This window comes from Neovison vison, chromosome 5, assembly GCF_020171115.1.
Source record: "Neovison vison isolate M4711 chromosome 5, ASM_NN_V1, whole genome shotgun sequence".
NCBI classification, from domain to species: Eukaryota; Metazoa; Chordata; class Mammalia; order Carnivora; family Mustelidae; genus Neogale; species Neogale vison.
In genome coordinates, this window is record NC_058095.1 from 105,286,308 (window position 1) to 105,302,104 (window position 15,797).

At 36.7% G+C, this 15,797-nt stretch overlaps 1 protein-coding gene across 2 annotated transcripts in view; it reads right to left on the reverse strand.

Annotated features, from left to right (window-relative positions):
• Positions 1–15,797, reverse strand: part of FAM124A (family with sequence similarity 124 member A) — a 102,908-nt gene that overhangs the window by 49,197 nt on the left and 37,914 nt on the right. The window lies entirely within an intron of this gene.

Consider the following 15,797-nt stretch of genomic DNA (forward strand, 5'->3'; position numbering starts at 1 on the left):
GATCATGAAAAATCAGATAAACATGACACCACCTAATGAAATTAATAAAGCTCCAATAACTGACTTAAAGAAATGGAGATCTATGAAATCCATGAGCTATCAGACAAATAATTTAGAATATTCTTTCTAAAGATGTTTAATAAACTACAACACACAACTAAATGAAGTTAGGAAAACAATTCATGAGCAAAATGAGTTCAATAAAGAAATGGAAGCCATAAAAAAATATATCAGCAAAATGCACAGAAATCCTAAAGCTAAAAAGTACAATGACTGAACTGGAGAATTCAATAGAGAGCTTCTAAAGCAGACTCGACCATGCAGAAGAAAGAATCAATGATCTAGCAGATAGGACATTGGGAATTTTCCAGTCACAGGAGCAAAACGGAAAAAAAAAAAATAAAAGAATGAAAAACAGCGAAGAAAGCCAAGAGAATGTATGTGACACAATCAAAAGCAACAATATCCACATTACGGGAATTCCAGAAGAGAAAGAGAAAAGGATAGAAGGTAGATTTAAAGCAGTAATGGCTAAAAACTTCCCAAACCTGTGCAGAGAAATGGACATCCAGAAACATGAAGCCCAAAAGACCCCATATAGGATGAACAACATAGGGTGATACCACCACACATTATAATTACAATTTCAAAAGCTGAAGACAAAGAATTCTGAAAGCAGCAAGAGAGAAGAGACAAGTTTCACATAAGGTCACTTCCATCATACTATCAGCAGGTTTCTCAACAGAAACTTTTTAGGACTTCTCAGGCCCAGTTAATAAGATGATATATACAAAATATTAAAAGAAAATCTCTCAGAGGATGGGCAGAAAAAAGCATTTGACAAGATATACCATCTGTTCCTAACTAAAATGCTTCAAAGTATAGGGATAGAGGGAACATTCCTCAACTTCATAAAATCTATGAAAAACCCACAGTGAGTATCATTCTCAATGGGGAAAAGCTGACAGCCTTTCCTTTAAGATCAGGAACAAGTCAAGGATGCCCACTCTTACCACAGTTGTTCGACATAGTACTAGAAGTCCTAGTAATAGCAATCAGACAACAAAAAGAAATAAAATGTATTCAAATTGGCATTGAAGAAATCAAAATCTCTCTCTTTGCAAATGACATGATACTTTATATGGAAAACCCAAGAGACTCCACCCGAAAACTACTAGAACTCAGCAATTCAGGATTATGGCAGGATACAAAATCAATGTACAGAAATCAGTTGCTTTCTTATACAATAACAAAGAAAATATAGAAAGGGAAGTCCGAGAATTGATTCCATTTACTATAAAACCAAGAACGATAAGACACCTGGGAATAAACTTAACCTAAGAGGTAAAGGATCTGTACTCGAGAAACTACAGAACACTCATGAAAGAAACTGAAGACACAAAAAGATGGAAAAGCATTCCACGTTCATGGATTGGAAGAATAAACAGTGTTAAAATGTCTATACTGCCTAGATCAATCTACACTTTCAATGCCATCCTGATCAAAATTCCACCAGCATTTTTCAAAGTGCTAGAACAAACAATGCTAAAATTTGTATGGAACCAGAAGAGATCCCAAATTGCTAAGGAAATGTTGAAAAAGAAAAACAAAACTGGGGCATCATGTTGCCTGATTTCAAGCTTTACGACAAAGCTGTGATCACCAAGACAGCATGGTACTGGCACAAAAACAGACTTATAAACCAATGGAACAGATTAGAGAGCCCATATATGGAACCATAACTCTATGGTCAAATAATCTTTGACAAAGCAGAAAAAAATATCCAGTGGAAAAAAAGTCTCTTCAATAAGTGGTGCTGGGGAAATTGGACAGCTATGTGTAGAAGAATGAAACTTGACCATTCTCTTACACCATACACAAAGATAAACTCAAAATGGATAAATGACCTCAATGTGAGGCAGGAATCTATCAAAATCCTAGAGGAGAACATAGGCAGTAAGCTCTTTGACATCATCCAGAGCAACTTCTTTCAAGGTGTCTCCAAAGGCAAAAGAAACAAAAGTGAAAATGAACTTTTGGGACTTTGTCAAGATCAAAAGCTTCTGCACAGCAAAGGAAACAGTCAACAAAACAAAGAGGCAACCCACAGAATGGAAGAAGATATTCACAAATGACACTACAGACAAAGGACTGATATCCAAGATCTATAAACAACTCCTCAAACTCAACACTCAAAAAACAGATAATCATGTCAAAAAATGGGCAGAAGACATGAACAGACGCTTCTCCAAAGAAGACATACAAATGGCTAACAGACACATGAAAAAATATTCATCATCATTTGCCATCAGGGAGATTCAAACCAAAATCACATTGAGATACCACCTTACACCAGTTAGAATGGCCAAAATTAATAAGACAGTAAACAACAAGTGTTGGAGAGGATGTGGAGAAAGGGGAACCCTCTTACACTATTGGTGGGAATGGAAGTTGGTGCAGCCACTTTGGAAAACAGTGTGGAGATTCCTTAAGAAATTTTAAATAAAGCTACCCTATGACCCTGCAATTGCACTCCTGGGTATTTACCCCAAAGATACAGACATAGTGAAAAGAAGGGCCATCTGTATACCAATGTTTATAGCAGCAATGGTCAGAGTTGCCACACTGTGGAAAGAGTCAAGATGCCCTTCAACAGATGAATGGATGATGAAGATATGGTCCATATATATGATGGAGTATTATGTCTCCACCAGAAAGGAAAAATACCCAACTTTTGTATCAACATGGATGGGACTGGAGGAGATTATGCTGAGTAAATAAGTCAAGCAGAGAGAGTCAATTATATAGTTTCACTTACTTGTGGAGCATAAGGAATAACATGGAGTACACTGGGAGAAGGAAAGGGGAAGTAAGTTGGAAATTGGAGGGGGAGACAAACCACAAGAGACTGTGAACTCTGAGAAACAAACTGAGGTTTTTGAGCGGGAGGTGGGTGGGTTGTTGGGTGAGCCTGGTGGTGGGTATTAAGGAGGGTACCTATTGCATGGAGCACTGGGTGTGGTGCATAAACAATGAATCTTGGAACACTGAAAAAACAAAAAAATAAAATAAAGTAAAATAAAATAAAATAAAAAGAGGGGCACCTGAGTGGCTCAGTGGGTTAAAGCCTCTGCCTTCAGCTCAGGTCATGATCCCAGAGCCCGGAATCGAGCACCGCATTGGGCTCTCTCCCCAGGGGGAGCCTGCTTCCTCCTCTCTCTCTGCCTGCCTCTCTGCCTACTGGTGATCTCTGTCTGTCAAATAAATTAATAAAATCGTTAAAAAAAAAAAGAAAAAAGAAAAATTCACAGCCAAGAATTGTATAGCCAGCAAAACTGCCCTTCAGAAATGGAGAGAGATTTTCACAAACAAAAGCGGAGGGAGTTCATTACCATTAGACCTGTTTTATAAGAAGCTAAAGGGAGTTATTTGAATGGAAGTTAATGGACACTATTTAACATCATAAAAACACAAGAGGATATAAGAAATTCACTGGTAATGGTAAATATATAGTCAAAATTAGAGTTTGCAATATGGTAATGGTGGTGTGTTCTTCATTTACAACTTTAATTTAAAAGTTAAAAAAAATAAGCATAGTAAAAATAACCACAACAGCAATAATCTGTTATGGGATACAAAGTATAAAAATATGCATTTGATGTTAAAAATCTAAAAAGTAAAGTCTAAAATCTAAACATCAAAATCTAACAAAATCAAAAATCAAAAATGTGAGTGGGAGAAAAAGGGTAAAATTTAGAAATGTTTTCGGAGTTGTTATTTGTTTAAAATAGGGTGTTACAGGGGAGCCTGGCTGGCTCAGTTGGTGGAGTATATAACTCTTGATCTCAAGATCGTGAGTTTGAGCCCCATGAGGGGGTAAGATATTACTTAAAAAAATAAATTAAATAGGGTGTTATATTTTAAGATATTTTGTGTATGCCTCATGGTAACCATTAGGGAAAAACCTGTAGTAATGACACAGAAGAACATGATACAGAAGTCAAGGCATACTGATTCTGAAACACATCAATTGATGTATTTAAATACATCAATACATTTGAATACATTTGAATACATATATGTAATATATGCATAAAATATGCATATAAAATATGTACATAAATATATATAAAAGCATAGGAAACAAGGAAAAATGGATTTACAAAATAGCAAGAAAACAATGAACAAAATGGAAATATTAAGTATTAGTAATTACTGTAAATTAAATGGATTAATTTCTCTAATCAAAGATCGAGAATAGCTGAATATATTAAGAAAAACAGCAAGATCTAGTGATATGTTGCCTACAAGAGACTGACTTTAGTCTTAAAGATACATGTAGACTGAGAGTAAAAGAATGGACAAAGATATTCAAGCACATGTTAATAAAAACAAAACCAAAAACAAGGACACCTATATTTATATCAGACAAAACAGACTTTAAACAAGTAATGGAAAGAAGATACAAAAATGGCCATTATATAATGATAAAGGGGGTCAATCCTTCAAGAAAATACAGCAATTTTGAATATTTATTCTCCCAACTTTGGTCCACTTAAATATATAAAGCAAACCTAATAGCAATAAACCTCAATAAATAATCATTGGGGTCTTTGTAAAACACTCTCAACAACAGACTGGCTATCTAGACAGAACATCAAAAAGGAAATAACAGTTTTGAGCAATATTATAGAACAAATGGACCTAACAGACATGTACAGAATAACATACCCAACAAGTGCTTCGAGCACACATGAAACATTTTCTAGTATAGACCATATGTTAGGTCACTAACCAAGTTCTTAGCAAATTCCAGAAGACTGAAATCCTACCAATATCTTCTCTGAATCAATGTTATGAAACTAAAAAAATCAATAATGAGGAACACTATAAAACTCCCTAATACATGGAAGTCAAACAATGCGCTCTTGAACAACCAATGGATCAAGGAATAAATTAAAGGAGAAATTAATAAGTATCTTTAGACAAATGCAAATGAAAACACAACATATCAAAACTTATGGGATCCAACCAAAGCAGTAGTAAGAGGAAAGTTCATAGCAATAAATAACTACATAAGCAACAAAAAAGATATCAAGTAAACTTAACTCTGTGCCTCAAAGAAGAGCAAACTAATCTTAACTGAGGGAAGGCAACAGTAAAGATTAGAACAGAAATATATGAAATAGAAGGAAGGAAAGCAATAGGAAAGATGAAAAAAAAATCATGCTGGTTCTTTAAAAAGAGAAACAAAAGAGAAAAACTTTACCTAAACACACCAAGGAAAAAGGAGCAAGGATCCAAATAAACAAAATTATAAGTGATAGAGTAGACATTACAACTGATATCACAGAAATTTAAAAGATCCAAAGAAAATACTATGAACACTACAAACTGGACAATCTAGAAGAAATGAAAAAAACCTTAGAAACATACAGCCTACTAAGTCTCAATCATTAAGAAATAGAAAACCTAACAAGACCAATTACTAGTAAGGATACCAAATCAGTACCAAAAAATCTCCCAACAAAGAAAACCCCAGAACCATATGGCTTCACAGGTGAATTTTATCAAACATTTACAGAAGAATTAACACGAATTTTTAATGCTTCCAAAACACCGAAGAGAAAGGAACACTCCCAAACTCATTTTACAAGGCCAATATTACCCTGATAAAAAGCCAGAAAAAGACACAACAAGAAAAATACAAGACCTATCCCTGATAAATATAGATGCAAAAATTCTCCATAAAATAGTAGAAAACCAAATTCAGTGGTGCAATAAAAAGATCATTTGCCATGATCAAGTGAAATTTATCCTTGGGATGCAAGATGTTTCAGCATATGCAAATCAATACATGTGATACATTCATAGAATGAAAGAAAAATCATATGATCATCTCAATAGATGCAGAAGCATTTGACAAAACTCAACATCCTTTCATGATAAAAATTCTTAACAAATTAGGTACAAGGGACGGTATCTCAACAGATAAAGGCCTTTTACAACAAGCCCACAGTGAACATCACACTTGATGGTGAAAAACTGAAAGCTTTTCTTCTAAAATTAGGAACAAGACCATGGTGCCCACTCTCATTACTCCTATTCAACATCTATATACTACTATATCAAAATACTGGAAGCCTGAGCCAGAATAATCAGGCAAAATACATACATACATACATACATATGTATATACACACACATACATACAAATAAATAATTTTTTAAAAATTTTAAAAAGATAAGCATTAGCACTAGAAAGGAAGAAGTAAAATGGTCTCTTCTCAGGTGACATGATTTTATATATAAAAAAATCCCAAAACACTGCCAAAAAAGTGTTAGATCTAATCAATGAACTCAGTAAAGTTGCAGAACACAAAATTAATATACAAAAATCAGTATCATTTGTGTAATAGCAAATTTTCTGAAGAAGAAATAAGGAAAACAATGCCATTTTACAATAGCATCAAAATCAATAAAATAATCAGGAATAAATTTAATCAAAGAATTAAAGTTCTTTACACTGAAAACTACAAGATGGTGAAAGAAACTGACGAGGACACAAATAGAGAGGGGTTCAATGTGCATGGAGGAGAAGAACTAACATTAAAATGTCCACATCACCCAAAGACTTGTGTAGATTCAATGCAATCCCTATGATGATTCTGATGGCATTTATTACAGAAGTAGGAAAAACAATCCTCAAGTTTACATGGAACCAAAAAAGACCCCGAATATCCAAAGCAATCTTGGAAGAGGAACAAAGTTATAGGCATCACACTTCTAGATTTGAAACTCTTTTATAAAGCTGTAACAATCCAAACAGTATGGTACTGGCACAAAAACAGACACATGGACAAATGAAACATGCCTGAGAGAAAAGAAATAAACCCATACATGGTCAACTAGTATTTGACAAGGGGGCCAAGAGTACCCAATGGAGAAAAGACAGTTTCTTCAATTAATGCTGCTTGAGAAATTGGATATTCACATGTAAAAGAAAGACATCAGTCTCTAGGAATGCATCCATTTCTTCCAGACTAATTTGTTGGCATATACTTGCTCATAATATGTTCTTACAATTGTTTGTATTTCTTTGTTGTTAGTTGTGATCTCTCCTATTTCATTCATAATTTTACTAATTTCAGTCCTTTCTCTTTTGTTTTTGTTAAGTCTGGCCAGGGGTTTATGAATCCTATTCTTTCAAAGAACCAGCTCCTACTTTCATTGACCTGTTCTACTGTTCTTTTGGTTATTATTTCCTTGATTTCTGCTCTGATCTTCATTATTTCTCTTCTTCTGCTGGGTTTAGGCCTAACTTGCTGTTCTTTCTCCAGCTCCTTTAGGTGTAGAGTTAGGTTGTGTATTTGTGAACTTTCTTGAGTTTTGAGAAAGACCTGTATTTCTATATACTTTCCTTAGGACTGCCTTTGTGGCATCCCACAGCTTTTGAACAGTTGTGTTTTCATTTGTTTCCATGAATTTTTAAAATTCTTCTTTAATTTCCTGGCTGACCCATTCACTCTTTAGTAGGATGCTCTTTAGCCTCCATGTATTTGAGTTCTTTCCAATTTTCCTCTTGTGATTGAGTTCTAGCTTCAGAGCATTGTGGTCTGAAAATATGCAGGGAATGATCCCAATCTTTTGGTACCAGCTGAGACCTGATTTGTAACCCAGGATGTGATCTATTCTGGAGAATGTTCCATGTGCACTAGAGAAGAATGTGTATTCTCTTGCTTTGGGATCGAACGTTCTGAATATACCCGTGATATCCATCTGGTTCAGTGTGTCACTTAAAGACTTTATTTCCTTGATCTTTTGCTTAGATGATCTGCTCATTTCAGTGAGGGGGGGTGTTAAAGTCCCCTACTGTTATTGTATTATTGTCAATGTGCTTTGATTTGTTATTAATTGGCTTATATAACTGGCTGCTCCCATATTTGGGGTATATATATTTAAAATTGTTAGATCTTCTTATTGGACAGACCCTTTAAGTAGATGTAGTGTCTTTCCTCATCTCTTATAATAGTCTTTGGTTTAAAATATAATTTGTCTGATGTAAGGATTGCCACCTGAGCTTTCTTTTGATGTCCATTAGCATGGTAAATGGTTTTTCACCCCCTCACTTTAAATCTGGAGGTATCTTTGGTCTAAAATGGGTCTCTTTCAGACAACATATTGATGGTCTTTGTTTTTTTAACCCATTCTGATGCCCTGTGTCTTTTGATTGGGGCATTTAGCCCATTTATATTCAGGGTAACTATTGAAAGATATGAATTTAGTGCCATTGTATTGCCTGTTAGGTGACTATTACTGTACATGGTCTTTGCTCCTTTCTGATCTATGTTACTTTCAGGCTCTCTCTTTGCTTAGAGGACAGGACTCCTTTCAATATTTCCTGTAGGGTTGGCTTGGTGTTTGCAAATTCTTTTAGTTTTTGTTTGTCCTGGAAGCTTTTTATCTTTCCTTCTATTTTCAGTGACAGCCTAGTTGGATATAGTATTCTTGGCTGCTTATTTTTATTGTTTAGTGCTCTGAATATATCATGCCAGTCCTCTCTGGCCTGCCAGGCCTCTGTGGATAGGACTGCTGCCAATCTAATATTTCTACCATTGGAGGTTACAGACCTCTTGTCCCAAGCTGCTTTCATGATTTTCTATTTGTCTCTGAGGCTTGTAAGTTTTAAACCATTAGATGACAGGGTGTTGACCTATTTTTATTGATTTTGATGGAGGTTCTCTGTGCCTCCTGGATTTTGATGCCTGTTTCCTTCCTCAAATTAGGGAAGTTCTCTGCTATAATTTACTCCAATGTACCTTCTGCCACTCTCTCTCTTTCTTCTTCTGGGATCCCAATTATTCTAATATTATTTCACCTTATGGTATCACTTATCTCTCAAATTCTCCCCTCGTGATCCAGTAGTTGTTTATCTCTCTTTTTCTCAGATTCTTTTTTCTTTATCATTTGGTCTTCTACATCACTAATTCTCTCTTCTGCCTCATTTAGCCTAGCACTTAGAGCCTCCATTTTTTACTGAACCTCATGAATAGCCTTTTGGATTATGACTTAGATTTTAGATCTTTTATTTCTCCAGAAAGGGATTCTCTGGTATTGGCTATGCTTTTTTCAAGCCCAGCTAGTATCTTTATAGTCATCATTCTTATAAACTACAAAAACTGAACCAGGAAGAAATAGAAAGCTCGAACAGACCCATAACCAGTAAGGAAATTGAAGGAGTAATAAAAAATCTTCCAACAAATAAGAGCTCAGGGCCAAATAGCTTCCCAGAGGAATTCTACCAAACATTTAAAGAAGAATTAATACCTATTCTCCTGAAACTGTTCCAAAAAATAGAAATGGAAGGAAAATTGCCAAACTCACTTTATGAGGCCAGCATTACCTTGATCCCAAAACCAAAGACACCATCAAAAAGGAGAATCATAGACTAATATCCCTGATGAACATGTATGCAAAAATTCTTAACAAAATATTAGCTAATAGGATCCAATAGTACATTAAAAGGATTATTTACCACAACCAAGAGGGATTTATTCCTGTGGGCTGCAAGGTTGGTTCAACATCTGCAAATCAGTCAATGTGTTACAATACATTAATAGAAGAAAAAACGAGAACCATGTATACTCTCAACAGATGCAGAAAAGGCATCTAACAAAGTACTTTCCTTCTTGATCAAAACTCTTCACAGTGTAGAGGGAACATATCTCAATATCATAAAAGCCATCTATGAAAAACCCACAGCAAATATCATTCTCAATGGGAAAAAAATGAGAGCTTTCCCCCTAAAGTCAGGACCATAGCAGGGATGTCCACTATAATCACTGGTATTCAACAAAGCACTATAAGTCCTAGCCTCAGCAATGAGACAACAAAAAGAAATAAAAGGCATCCCAATTGGCAAACAAGAAGTCAAACTCTCACTCTTTGCAGATGATATGATACTTTATGTAAAGACTCTACTCCAAAATTCCTAGAACTTGTACAGGAATTCAGTAAAATTCAGTAAAATCAGGATATAAAACCAATGCACAGAAAACAGTTGTATTTCTGTACACCAAAAATAAGAAAGAAGAAAGAGAAATTAAGGAGTCAATCCTATTTACAATTGCATCCAAAACCATAAGATACTTAGGAATAAATCTAACCAAAGAGGCAAAGAATCTGTACTCAGAAAACTACACAGTACTCATGAAAGAAACTGAGAAAGACACAAAAAATGAAAAAATGTTCCATGCTCATGGATTGGAAGAACAAATATTGTGAAAATTTCTATGCTACCTAGAGCAATCTACACATTTAATGCAATCTCTATCAAAATGCCATCCGCTTTTTTCAAAGAAATGGAACAAATAATCCTAAAATTTGTAATGAACCAGAAAAGACCCTGAATAGCCAGAGGAATGTTGAAAAAGAAAACTGAAGCTGGTGACATCACAATTCTGGACTTTAAGCTGCTCTGTACAAAATTGTAATCATCAAGACAGTATGGTACTCGCACAAAAACAGACATATAGCTCAATGGAACAGAATAGAGAGCCAAGAAATGGACTGTCAACTCTATGGTCAACTAATCTTCAACAAAGCAGGAAAGAATGTCCAATGGAATAAAGACAGTCTCTTCAACAAATGGTGTTGGGTAAATTGGACAGCCATGTGCAGAAAAATGAAACTGGACTATTCCCTTATACCACACACAAAAATAGATTCACAATGGATAAAACACCTAAATATGAGACAGGAATCCATCAAAATCTTTGAGGAAAACAGAGGCAGAAATCTCTTTGACCTCAGTCGCAGCAACTTCTTCCTAGAAACGTCGCCAAAGGCAAGGAGAGCAAGGGCAAACATGAACTATTGGGATTTCATCGAGATAAAAGATGAAAAAAGTTTTTGCACAGCAAAGCAAACTGTCAACAAAAACAAAAGACAATTGATAGAACGGGATAAGATATTTGAAAGTGACATATTAGATAAAGGGCTAGTATCCAAAATCTAGAAAGAACTTATCAAACTCATCAGCCAAAGAACACAGAATCCAATCAAGAAATGGGCAGAATACATGAATAGACATTTCTGCAAAGAAGAAATCCAAATGGCCAACAGACACATAAAAAAGTGCTCAACATCACTCGGCATCAAGGAAATACAAATAAAAACCACAATGAGATACTACCTCTCACACCAATCAGCATGGCTAAAATTAACAAGTCAGGAAACAACAAATGTTGGTGAGGATACGGAGAAAGGGGAACCCTCCTACACTGTTGGTGGGAATGCAACCTGGTGCAACCATTCTGGAAAACAGCATGGAAGTTCCTCAAAAGTTTTTTCAACTTTGAAAAGTTGAAAATAGAGCTACCCTATGACCCAGCAATTGCACTACTGAGTATTTACCCTAAAGAAACAAATGTAGTGATCCGAAGGGACATGTGCACCCGAATGTTTATAGCAGCAATGTCCACAATAGCCAAACTATGGAAAGAGCCTAGATGTCCATCAACATGGATAAAGAAGATATGGTATAATTATCCAATGGAATAAGCCATCAAAAAAGAAATCTTCCCATTTGCAACGATGCGGCTGGCCGGAACTAAAGGATACTATCCTAAGTGAAACAAGTCAATCAGTAAAAGACAATTATCATATGATCTCATTGATATGAAGAATTTGAGAAACAAGACAGAAGATCATAGGGGAAGGGAGGGAAAAATTAAACAAGATGAAACCAGAGATGGAGACAAATCAGGAGAGACTCAATCTCAGGAAACAAACTCAGGTTTACTGGAGTGGTGGGGTGTGAGAGGGATGGGGTGCTGGGTGATGGATACTGGGGAGGGTTTGTGCTATGGTGAGTACTGTGAATTGTATAAGACTGATGAATCACAGATCTCTATCCCTGAAACAAACAACACATTATATGTTAATTTAAAAAAAAGACATTAGACTCTTATTTTACCACTCACAAAATTAACTCAAAATGGAACAAAGACTTAAATGTAAAATTAGAAACCATCAAACTCCTAGATGAAAATATAGGGGGAAAAAACCTCCTTGACAAGGGTTTTGGCCCTGAAATTTTGGATATGATCGCTAAAGCATAAGCAACAAAATAAAAAATAAGCAAGTGGGATTATATCAAACTAAAAATGTTCTTTGCAGAAAAAAATCAACAAAATGAAAAGTACTCCTATGGAATGGGAAAAAAATTGAAAACCATGTATCTGACTGCTTACATATTAAGTATATTGTTTTTATGTAAAATATAAAATATTTACACATTATTATATAAAATATTACATAGATATATAAAGAACTTATTTCTAAATAGCAAAAAACCAATAATCCAATTTAAAAATGGATAAAGTAGATGCCTGCGTGGCTCAGACAGTTAAGCATCTGACTCTTGATCTTGGCTCAGGTCATGATCTCTGTATCATGGGATCCAACCTCATGTGGGGCTCTGTACTAGTGAGGAGTCTACTTATTCCTCTCCCTTTATTCCTCCCCCTGCTTGTGCTCCCTCTATCTCAAATAAATAAATACAATCTTTAAAGATCTTTAAAAAATGGGTAAAGGATCTGAGTAGTAATTTTTTCCAAGAAGGTATACAAATGGCTAACAGGTACATGCAAAGGTACTTAACATCACTAATCAGCGGGAAAATGCAAATCAAAACAGCAATGAGGTATCACCTCACACTTATGAGAATGCCCATCACCAAAAGACAAGAGATAACAAATGCTGGCAAAGATGTGGAGAAAAAGAAGCCCTTACGTACTGTTGGTGGGATTATAAATTGGTGCAACCACTATGGAAAATGGTCCGTTGGCTCCTCAAAAAATTAAAAATAGAATTACCATATGATCCAACAACTCCACTTCTGGATATATATCCAAAGGAAACAAAAAATCCCTGTCAAAGAGATATGTGAATCCCATGTGTTATTTACAATAGCTGAGACATGGAAACAACCTAAGTGTCCACCAGTGAGTAAAGAAGCTGTGGCAAATACACACAGTAGAATATTACTGGGCCCTTAACAAGAAGGAAGTCCCACCATTTGTAATGACACTGGTAAATCCTAAGGGCATTATGCTATATGAAGTAACTCAGACAGAGAGAGACAAATACCATGTGATCTCATCTATATGTGGAATTTAAAGAAGAGCAAGCTCATAGAGAAAAAGATCAGATTTGTGGTTATCAGAGGTTGGGTGGGAGGTGTGGAAATTGGATAAAACCAGTCAAAAAGGATAAACTTGCTATTATAAGATAAATACCAAGGGTATAACATACAACATGACAGTTAACATTGCTATATGGTATGTTTGAAAGTCATTAAATGTAAATCCAAAGAGCTCTCACCCCAAGGAAGAACTTTTTTTGGTAACTATATGAAATGACTGGTGGTCCCTAAACTTTCTGTGGCAATCATGTCACAATACATGTCGGCTGGATAATTATGCTGTACACTTTAAATTTAGAGACTGCTGATAATTACATCTCAATAACACTAGAAAAAACTTAAAAATAAGTCCTTTCCCTATATTTTATTGACTTTATCTCATAACCAACCTTTAGGGCTTTGTGTTATTGTCAACTTAGCTACGCCAAACTGTTTCCCAGAATTGCTTTCTCCGTAGGATTCTGTTTAAGATTGGTCACAAGAGGAATGTGCTGGGAGTGTGAAGTGGAAAGAAAGGAGCAGCCATTTCTCATGCTCTACAGGTTGGAGCAGGGTGCCAGGCACTGTGGCAGCGTGTACGTGCAGCGCCCAGCTGCTGTCTCTCCTGGAGGGCACGCGGCTGCCCCCAGGCCTGCAGCCTTCAGCTCCTAGTCCAGCTGCTGCTGGTCCTGGTCAGGTTCCTCTTGGGTCCATCCTGGCTCACCTTTGATCCCTGTGACTTCCCATCAGCTTTTCCTCCTAACTGTTGATCAGATTTAGGGAGATCTCAGGTCCCACCCTGAGGGCACAGTCTTCTCTGCCAGCTCCCAGGATGATGTATAGTCCTTACTCTAGATAGATCCCTCATGTGCCTGTACGAACATGACTTTCCTGGGATCAGTGCTATGTATCGGGAAGAGAGGGTATCCAAATGCAACCTCTCGCTCAGAGGCCAAACTTGTGATCATCATTTTTGTCAGGCCAGCAGCTTTCAGCAGCAGCAGATGGACAGAAAGCCCCGCAGACCAGGACTGGACTTTGTCCAGGCCCTGTGCCTCCTACTGCTGGTGCCACTCCCCATAATTGAACACTCGGCTCCTTCCTGCCTTCCTTCATGGCCTACTGTTTACCCTGGTCCCCCACCTTGGTCCACATGGTGGAGGGAGAGGTCACCTAGTGAGAAAGCTGAGGGCTCCTGCCTGAGGGCCTGTAGCTTTCAGGCTCCCACTGACAACAGCAGAGGCTACAGTGGGTCCAGGAGCCCTCTCTACCTTCCTGTGGCCTGGATGGGCGATTCAAAGCTTCCGAGGCCCATTGGTGCTAGTGATGTGGGACTGTTTTTTAAAAGCAGGTGTTGGCCAAGGGCCAGCTATAGATGGGTGCTGTGATGGCTGCACTGGTATATGTTAACTGGCTCCTCATAGAATTCCCTTCCAGACCACCCCGGAAGAAAGGGACTCCTCTCAGGTGACAAAAATCCAAGCTAGTGGAACCAAAACATCTTGGGTGGCAAAGCTGCATGGGAGTACAAAGAAGGGGACAGAAATTCCCTCAGCATAAAGTTTCAGAGGGTCCAGGGGCTCATTCTCTTGGCATGAAGCCAAGAATCAGCAAGAAAATTCCTTAAACTCAAAAGTAATGTTTGAATTTCCATTTCACTGGATAAAAGGTTGGAAGTGAGAAAGAAAAGTAACCAAAAGGTCTGAAGCCTTTTAGCAAAAGGTTCTTTTCTGACATTTTTGGGGGACAAGTGGAAAAGAAAAAGTAAACACAACATGTTTTTAAAGAAAACTGACATATACCACTTACGTAACCAAAGAACAAAATGAAACAAAAACTAAGAACAAAAAGAAAATGTATTAAAATGCTCTGTTATGGTAGCAGTAACAGAGTTATTAAAAAAAAAATTCTAAGTTCTGTATCCAAAAGCTATAAAGAACTTACCAAACTCAACACCCAAAAGAATAGACATTTTTCCAAAGAAGACATCCAGATGGTCAACAGACACATGAAAAGATGCTCAATATCACTCAGCATCAGGGAAATGCAAATCAAAACCACAGTGAGATACCACCTCACACCTGTGAGAACAGTTAAAATTAACATCACAAGAAATAACAGGTGTTGGTGAGGATGCAGAGAAGGGAAACCCTTGTGCACTGTTGGTGGGAATGCAAACTGGTGCAGCCACTCTGGAAAACAGTATGGAGGGTACTCAGAAAGTTAAAAGTAGAACCACCCTACAATCCAACAATTGCACTAGTAGGTATTTACCGAAAGAATACAAAAGTATGGATTTGAAGGGCTACAGGCACCCAGACATTTATAGCAGCATTATCAACAATAGCCAAACTATGGAGAGAGTCCAAATGCCCATCAATAGAGGAATGGATACCTGTGTGGTATATATACACAATGGAATATTAGCCATCGAAAGAAGGAAATCGTAACTGTTTGCAACAATGGATTGCAACAATGGATTGCAACAATGGATGGAACAAGAGTGTATTATGCTAAGTGAACTAAGTCAGAGAAAGACAAATACCATATGATCTCACTCATATGTGGAATTTAAGAAAGAAAACAGATGAACATATGGGAAGGGGAAAAC